Here is a 9898-nt window from a genome sequence, read left to right as displayed (position 1 = left end):
AACATTTCCACTGTCAACAGACAGGATGTGGTGGCAGGATGCATTGCCGTGGGGTTGGAGGGTGAGTTGTGGGAAGAGAGGAGTCGAGGTCAATGGCATTTCATAGGAGGCACGGTTGGCAGTGCCACGGTCAGGGGTGGCAGAGGCTGAGACGTGTCTGCTGCATTTCATCGCAGGGAAGTGCAGAGTCTCAGGCAGAGGGGGTGGAAGCCAGACTTCAGTGGGTTGAGAGAAGAGTGGGAGGTGAGGAAGTGGCTGCCAAGGGTAGAGATCACTCTTCCAGGACTCTACGGTGAGCCAAAATGGGAGGTGGGTCAAGGGAGGGCTTCTGTCATTTTTAAGACAAGCAAGATTTAATCCTGTCCCTGTATCAGGAGAGGCCAATGAGAAGACAAGTAGAGGAGGACCAGGTTGAAGAGGGTCCCTGAGAGGAAGGAAGGAAGATGGTGGTCCCCAGAGCAGGGTGGGGATTCGGGAGCAGGAGGGACCCTGTGTTAAAGCAGAAGCAGGGGAGGTGGGAGAGAAGCCAGTAGGTTTGTGGACTCAGTGATAAGAAATTGAGGAGATCCCCTGTGAGGGTGTCCGTTTTCTGTGAAGTGGGAGGTGACATCATCTGTGGAAAGTGTGTGGGGACAGTTTGAGAAGAGAAGAGGCAATTGGATTATCCCTTCTGAGGAACAAGAGAGAGACCTGGGCAGGAAAGCACCAAGACCTCAGGCCCAGAGCAGCCTGGAAACATGAATTGATGGTGGCACCCAGCTACAAGGTCGGGTGATTTTCCCCAGAAGGAAATTTCTAATTCAGGCCTGCAGCCCTGCAGCAGTGGGACCCCTGCAAATCCCCTGCAAATCTCCCAGCTCCTTCAAATTAGCATGCCTAAAACTGAACTTGGGGCCTGGGCCCCTCAGCCCCCAAATCCCTCCTCCTGCCTCTCAGTTTCTATTTCTGAAATCAGACGTATGTCTAGGACTCAATCTCTCCAGCAACACCTTCTGGCCATCCTGACTGTGACTGGAACTCTCTCCAGGCTGTGTATGGGGCCTCCCCTAGGCTTCACCCCTCCCTGCCTGTCTCTTCCCCTCCCCATCTGTCCCATGCACCTGCCACTTTGGTCAGTCTAGAGCAAGACTGCAGCTCTGTCACCTCCTATTCAGCTGCACCCTCTGCAGCTTCCAATACTTAGAAGTAGGCCTGTCATTTCCACTTACATTTGGGGTCTGTTTAAATGTCACTGATTCTGGGAAACCTCTCCTAACCTCCCCTCCATGCCTCCCCAGATTAGGGACATTCCCAGTTGTACCTGCCCCCTGACACCTTATACATCTTCTCTGAGACTCTCGTGAGATGATGGCTGGGGTGGTGGCACCCGGGCTTCCTCACCCCCACCCTGCTTCCCTGGTAGCAAGAGCATGCCTGACGCGAATAGGCACTCAGTACCTGGAGAAAGAGTCTAGCCTGCCTCTCAAGGACCTCAAGACTACAGCCCCAGTCTCTATCATCTCCCGAACGAGTGCATGCTCTCATCTCCTCCCTGGCAGTCATCCGTGCCTTCCTTCCTCCCCCAAGTCTTTGCTCAGATCATTCCCACCACCAGGCGCTTGCTGCTCTCCACTCCATCTTATCTGTGGTCATCCCACTTGGCCTCCTAGGCTCCAGCGCCAGGTGCTTTCCTCCAGGGAACCTTCTCTGAAATGCTCCCATTTGCCAGAGGCCAAAATGTCTTAGGTTCCCTATCTCCAAGATCAGAATGGAAACCCTGATCAGACAGTAACTTCCTCAAGAGCAACTTTAGTTTGAAGTTCATTTCTGTTTACAATGAAAACATTTGGCTGTGAAGCAAAGAGACACCTTATATCACGCTTGTACTAAGAGTGTCTCATCCCACTATGTCCTAAAGAGTGCCTTGTGTAATGACATGCACCTAATAGGGACACAAGAATATTTTTCAATGAGTGAGAGATTTTCTCCCTTAGACATAAGAGGAAGGAGAGTCCCCATGTACACACTCATTTTTTAAAATGTGCTTCTCTTATGTTTACAATATGAAAATGTGTGAGTTTTTTTTTTTTTTAATACCTTTATCTTTATGTGGTGCTGAGGATCGAACCCAGGGCCTGCACGAGCTAGGTGAGGGCTCTATTGCTGAGCCACAACCCCAGCCCAAAATGTGTGTTTTCATGAGTAAACAAAATCTGTCTTCTCAGGTTTAATCTTTCTTTATTTAGGAAATGAATGCATGCCTCATGAACGGGATGGGGGTAGCGATTGTACTGCCAGTGTACCAGACACGCCACTGCGTAAGAGAAAAGGAATTTTTCCCGGAGCTGATATTTCCTGACAGATTCAGTAACATCTGTCTCTTGGGCCACTGAGGAGACCATGTCTGTGAAGGCATATGAAAAGTTAGGAAAAGAGGGAACTGCACTACTAGTAGCAATTAGTTTATTTTCAATGCTAATATTTCATGATTTTATTTGTTTGTTTATTTGTTTAGAAAGTAGAATCATTGGGATTCTCCAAAAATAACACCCCAACTTAAATCCATAATGACAGAAAGCAGATGGGTGGTTGTCAGGTGACCAGGGAAAGGGATGATGGGAGCACACTTAGCAGTATGGGGTTTCCTTTCATGGTGATGAAAATGTTTTCGAACTAGATCGTGGTGGTTGCACAATACTATGAAGGAACTGAATGATGTGGAATTATTTGTTTTTAAGTGGCTCATTTTATGTTGAATTGAACCTCAATTTTTAAAAAAATACATATCACTTAAATAATGCCAAATTATGTCCTAAGTGTTGTAAAGGACTAGGCAGTGTTGTGTTCCAGAGGAACACCAGTCTCAGTTCCCATCATGGCCTGCACCTGGCCCTTGGGGAAGGAGTGGGGTCCCTCTGTACATTCAGGGCCACGTCCCAGTGTCCTCAGGGCCACTCGACTGAATACCATTACCAACCACCATCACTGTGTATCTGTATTGTTGTTTGTTCCCTGTCTTGGCTAATGTAAGTACTAGTTAAGGTGTTTAGTTTGACTAATTTAGTTCAGAGGTGGAGCCTAAAGCAATTTTTTTTTCTTTCTTTAAGTGAGTGGAACTTTCCAGAGACGACTCGCAGAGTGTAACAGGTTTCGCGTCTGTCCTCTGGGGGCCTCTTGGAGAAGAGGGAGGAGGCTCCTGCCCAACGGGCAGAGTCCCAGTAGAGCTTCTCTCCACTCCAGACAGGCCTGATCATAAAGAGGCCGAGTGGACTAGTCCCAACAGCTCACAGTTTCTTGGGAAGCCATCTTCTGTCGTCTCGTCAGGAAGGAACAGAACCTCTGTCACCAAGGGAAGGCCCCAGCTCAGGTGCACATCCCAGAGGCCACTGGCCCCCCTCCACACTATGGCCTTCCACGTGGGGCCTGCTGGGGGCTCTGAGGCCAGCAGGGCTGGGCTGCCTATGGACAAGTATCCTATCCCATCCTTTAAACACAGGGCCAAAGGAAAATCACATCCTTCATTTCAAACATGGCCCGGGAGCCTAGGGTCCAATGACTGTACCATCATCAAGTTGCATCAGGCATCAAGGTATATGGGTTTTAAAGACTGTTTCCTCCTGATTTTAGCATTCAGACATTGTCAAATAAATGGCCTTGTTGCTCACCTGTTGGAAAATAACTCCAGAAGAAATTAATTTTCTCTCACATAATGGTGGGTTTAATGAACAAAGGAAGTCTAGGGACAGAGTTGTGTTCCATTAGGGAATTCTTGTACTAGAAAAGGGAATTATCCCAGGAATCTCCACCAAGATGTCTTTCCTGAAAAAAAGAACCCTGCTTTTTTTTAGAACTGGGGATTGAACCCAGGGATGCTTAACCACTGAGCCACATCCCCAGCCCTTTTTATTTTGACAGGGTCTCACTAAGTTGCTGAGGTTGGTCTTAAACGTTCCATCTTCCTGCCTCAGCTTCCCAAGTCACTGAGATTACACTGTTTACCACTGCACTTATCATCTGCTTAATCTTTGAAAGTCTGTATTTATAGGAAATGGAATCAAGAGTTTATCATCAACCCAGGTCACAGAACTGGTTTGAACCAATTCAGCTTAGACTTAACAGGTGACTGCAAAATTTCCCAAGCAGACAACTTGGAGGCCTGAGAACCCAGTGGAGGTCACCCTTTATAATTTTTTTTTTTCCATAAAGGATTGATCAAGCTGGGCTCATTCCTGTAATCCCAGCAACTCAGGAGGCTGAGGCAGGAGGATCATCAGTTCAAAACCAGCCTCAGCAAAAGGAGGCACTAAGCAACTCAGTGAAACCCTGTCTCTAAATAAAATACAAAATAGGGCTGGGGATGTGGCTCAGTGATTGAGTGCCCCTGAGTTCAATCCCCAGTACCCCTCCTCATTAAAAAAAAAAAAAAATTGATCAACTGTCCAGATGTTCTTAAGGCATTTGCAGCTGCACAAAGAAACTTAGATTCCATTTAATAAGTATGAGGCAATCATCAGCTGCTCTAATTGCCATGTGGGTGAAGAGTTGCAAATTCAAGCAACCAAATAGATTCTGAGGCATTGCTGGAAGATGAAAAACGTATGGAAGAGCCCAGATGTGATCACAGAAATGTAAGCACAGAAATGTGAGCAGGAGCCTCTCTGGGGACAGCATCACCCCCACAGCCTGGAGAAGCAGATGTAAACACTCTGAGCATCTGCCTCTTTGACAGTTGCCCCAAGAAAACACATCAGTTGCTCAGGAAATTACAGGTACTACTGAAACACCCTGGACTCTGTGTTCCCTTGTCCATCCAGGCAGAAGCGGTCACAGTGAGGTCTGATACTGCAACTTCTGAGCAGTCCTGTTCCCCCACACTACCGGCTCACTGGAAAGACAAGGGAGAGGATATTGTTATCCCTAAGTGGGTGCTATTATGATACTATCATTGACCCTTCCTTCACAGATGAAGAAACTGAGGTTCAGAGAGGTTCAATGGCTTTCTTCAAACCTCAACAGCCAAAAAGTAGTGGGGACAGGCCTCGGTTTCAGGGACCCTCTGGCTTTCAGACTTCCAGAGGATGAGGCCTGCACTCTGAGCTTGTCTACAGCACACTGAAACCTGTGTGTGTTTCTAGGGCTAATTCTCAGCCAGCTGCACGAGCTCTGGGCACTAAGTGATGACAGTTTTGTCTCCCTACCATTTACACTGTGAGGAAAGAGCCCCCCAGAACAGATATTGCTCAGTTTTTCCTGGTCGACAGGACAATAGGGCACCTAACAACTTGTGACTTTTCAAAAACAAAGTCCAGAGCTACATCCATACCACATATTTGCATGCTTCGGTTATTTTCAGTCTTTCCTGCGGCTTGATCCCATCTGACCACCATGACAACTTTGGCATGCATTTAATTTGTCCTTTGAAGATTTCTGGGTTTCCAGAGTCAACCTGTTCAAACAAAATACCCTTAAACTTTTATTGGCTCACACTTGGCAGCTGGCTGCGAAGGAGGCCCCCACAGGGTAGGGAGGGACTGGGAGAGGGTCAAAAGGGGAAGAATGAGAAGGAGTAGCAGGGGGCTCTAATGGCCTCTCAGCAGCCCAAGCACCTCTCAGTTTTGCAAAAAGAGGTTCAAGGTGAGCCCCATCCCCAGCAGAGAGACCATCCTCGCCCGCCAGGGCCAGAGTTAGAGAGGAACAGAAGAAAAACAGAAAGAGATGGGGGGGGAAGATGGAATAAACCAACCATCACAGGCTCTTCAATCTTAATTCATTTTATTCTACAAAATGCTACTCAACGGAAAGTGGAAAAGCTAACAACAAAAAATAACCGCAAGGGAAAAAAAGTTGTAATATGTTCTTTCTTCCATAGCAGCAAGCTTTTTCTAACAAGCTTTCTTTAGTGCAAATACTGTAGGCTTGTGTTACATACAGTAAAACAACAGGACAAAATAACAACAGCAACGAACACACCAGAGATGCTTCAGAGCACAGATACTCCTCAATTTTCAAAACTATACAGAGACTTTTGAGTTCAGGGTCCTGCCTAGAGAGGTCAATGTACGAGATCCTCCAATGGGGACCATTTCACCATTACTGAGAAAACAGAAAAAGATATCCAGAAAGGTCATTAAGTTCCCCCAGAGAGTGACAAAAACCTTGTACAACTTGTTTGCCTCCAGGGTCTAGTAGCAGACTTCACTCCACCTCATTGACATATCTCAAATACAGATGCACAGAGCTCATGAGTTTCCACTAAATACCAAAATACTATATATACATCTCCCACTGCAAAAAAAAAAAAAAAAAGACACCCTGATACCTACTCTTTATACACAGTTGAATATTTTTCTCCTCAAAATCAAGTAACCACAAAGTAAAATAAATGGAATAGGTTTTTAATAATACAGAGAAAGTAATTTTGAGGGACAGGGCTGGATCTATCATTGTGTTCTCTTACAATATAGATTTCTTGGCAGCCACTGTCCCAGAGGAATGACAATCCATCTTTAAAAACAGAACCTTTTTATACAGTTTATACAGCACAAGTCACAAATCACTTTAGAAACAAAAAAAGCATCATTATCCTAAGTTAAAAAAAAAAAAAAGGGAGAGAGAGGAATTGAGTATTTTAATGCTATCCGTTTCTATTCAGGCTTAGTACAACACAAAGAAGATGTAAACATTTAAAATAAATAATAAAATAAGTGTCAATTTCTTCTCCCCCCTCCCTTTCCATGTCCCCACCCCTGTCAAAATTTGACTCAGCCCCTCCGGAACATGTCGTCAGCTATTAAAACCCTTTGTTGATGCATGGCCAAGACACTAGAAGCACAAGAAGATGCCAAATTAGTAGTGGGGTGACTGGGTTTCCTTCTAAAGAGCTGCAGGAGGACTCAGGCACTCCTGGAAATGTGTACGCACACATGCGTGCACACACACATGCGTGCACACACACACACACACACACACACACACACTCACTCTCTCTCTCTCTCTCTCTCTCTCTCTCTCACACTCCACAATCTGTCAATAAATAGTGAGATGCTGGCTTTTAAGATGAATGCCAAGAAGAATCAATAAGCAGAATGCAGTAAGACCCCTTGACCTAAGTTTCAAAAAGAAAGTTATGCACAGCACATATTCTATGGGCCCACAACTCTGTAGGGACTCGGGTTGCCCCTCCATACATCTGAGGGGTGCAGATGAGCACAGGCCAAGGAGAAGGAGGGTCTGGAGGTGGGCAGATGCTCTGGGGGGTGGTCTTTGAGAACAAACATCAGACTGAAGCTGATCTTACTCGTTCTTTGGAAACTTCTCACCTCCAACTGTTTCTTTTTAGCCATCATTTGGGGGCCCTTTATATGGGATGGCCTCGTTTCAAAGAGGATAAATAGAAAAGTGCCTAACAGTGCCTGGCACATAGTAGGTATTTATTCTTTCTGTCCCTAAAGGGGCCTGTAGATGTCTGATCAGGGAAGGAAGTTACATGGTGAGATAGCAAGGTGCATTGTGGGTCGGGAGAAAACCCCCCAATGCTCCAGAGTTCGTCTCCCACTTCCACTGGAGTCCACCAGGAGCAGAGGGAGATTCCTCTCCCCAAAGCTGGAGAGAGAAGCAGCAGCCAGCTCTGATGGCTCTCAGCTCTGAGATGCCTGTGCGACTGTCCTCAGCGGGCCCAGCTGGCCTCCACACAGAAGGTTCCACTCATTCTGAAAAACCTCCCCAGGGACTTCTCAGCTTGGAGTTGGCTCCAGCAATTCCCTAAGCTTCACCTACCACCTCCTCTTTCCTAGGTCAGCAACTGTCCCCATCAACCCAGCCAGGGGCAGGACCATTCCCAGAAAGGCCAACCAGGCAGCCACAAGGACTGTGTGTTTCACACTGGCCCCTGAAGGGGTGTCTCTACATGCCATCCCAGGAACCTGCAGACCCACCCAGGTCCACACCAGCTGCCTCCTGGCTGGAGACAAGGGGAGGCACAGCAGTTCCTCTCCTGAGCACAAAGGCACCTCCGCTGCAGCTGTCCCCTTGGAGCCACGGAGGGAGCAAAGGCTAGGTGTCTGGTGGTTCCAGAGCAAGTGGGTGTGTGTGGCGGGCAGGAGTGAACCTGGAGAGCAAGCCAGAAGGCAGTGACCTAGGACAGGCTCATGACTCAGGAGAGAATGTTCGGGCTTCCCCAAAAGACCTCTGGCTTTGGGGAAGCCAAATAACCTCCTAAGACACAGCAAGAAAGTCGTGAAGGTCACACCTCATAGGCTTCTGAAGTCCCTGGGGCCGTGCCTCCTGCAGGTTCCGATGCCAGCAGAGCTTGAAATCAGAAGCCAAACTCTGGCTCAGGAACGTCCAGCGTGGCTCCAAGTCACAGACCATGACCGGTGTTGGGGTCCATGCTATACAGACCGGGGCCAAAGGGGGATTTTAGAAATAAGACCAGAAAGCAGCTTCATTTAAGAAATATCTATATGCACAAAGAGCTCCCACTTGGCTCCCAAGAACAGTTGAGATGATGAAGCCTTTCCAAGCTGAGAGCACCCAGCTTCCTCGGCCATGGCCTGCTAGCCCTTCTTCTTTGATTAATGAACCTAAGACCAGAAACCCCACTGCCCTTTCTTCTTAGAAGCACTTTCCCAAAGACCCTGGGAAACCAGAGCGCAGCGTCACTGCCAGGGAACATGGGAAAGAACACGTGTAAAGTGTTTAGAACAAAACCCTTTTCTTTTCATCTCCTCTCTCTGTGGCTGACCCCTGCGCACGTTCCTTCTGGTCCTGCTGGGCCACAGATCTTCAGCCTAAGTCTCTTCCATCCTGCGTGTCTAGTGCATCAAGGGGGAGGTGGGGGTGGAATTAAATAATGGCCAGCACCTGTGACCTCAGGTATAATAAGAACAGGTCTGTAAGCTGTTCCTGCTCCCTCCAGAGTCAGACTCAGAAATGTAACTGCCACTGGATTTAAGTAGCATTGACATCGTTTTGAATGGATGGACACTGATCTCTCTGGAGCTGAGTCACCAACAGTGAGACTCCCTCAGAGTACCAGCTCCACAGAGGCCAGTTCTGACCAGAAGCCGCTTCCCAGGGACATGTGTCAACATGCTCTGGGGAGAAAAAGCTGAGAGGGGTGGAGGCCAGGGGACCCGTGGGAGGGGGCAGCTCTCCTGCAGTGGAAAGCAACACATCCTAGCTCCAATTTCAGCAGCTGGAAAGATTCAACAACCAGAAATGGCGCACGAGCCCCAAGCAAAAGCTCATGGGCCAGCTGCTCACAGCTTGTCAACTGGGCCAGAAGAGCACCCTGGGATGGGGCAGGGGGAGCATGAAAGAGAAAGCACTGGAGCCACCAGGTGGCAGATGACCACAGAGGGCAGACAGGGCCTATGCTGCAGGGCCACAGCAGGGAAGGTTGGGCGCTGGGGCAGTGGCAGCTGCTGCTGCAGACACCATCCCCAGGGACCGCCTTCCTCCTTCCTGCCTGGCTCTTCCATCCTTTGAGGCTTGGAGAGGAGCCTCCCTTGGGGAGGGTCCAGGCCCACGCTCATTAAATCTCTGTGGGTGGCGTCACCCCGAGAGCCAGGGAAGGGTGGAGCCCAGCAGGGCCTTGGAGTGATGTGTGGTTCCTGGGAGGGACGCCTCCCTGGTCTGGAGAGAAGGGTCCAGGGGCAGAATGGTGAGGCAGTAATTACAGGAGACGCCCTGCTCAAGACACCAGGCAAAGGGAAGCTGGCTAGGACACCCAGGTGGCTTTGTCGGCACTACTCCTGGCCTGATAATTAGGTGTTTGGCAAACCCCCCCTGTGCCCTGGCTGTCTCACACCCCCTCTTCTGGTCAGGCCGGTCGTCCCAAGCCACCTCCGAGGGTGCAGAGGAAAGGTCTTTCAAGACTCCCAGTGAGGTTGGCCCCTGCTTGAGAGCGTCTGGAGGC

Source organism: Callospermophilus lateralis, chromosome 14 (assembly GCF_048772815.1).
Source record: "Callospermophilus lateralis isolate mCalLat2 chromosome 14, mCalLat2.hap1, whole genome shotgun sequence".
Taxonomy (NCBI): domain Eukaryota; kingdom Metazoa; phylum Chordata; class Mammalia; order Rodentia; family Sciuridae; genus Callospermophilus; species Callospermophilus lateralis.
Note: the sequence above shows the minus strand (reverse complement) of the source record.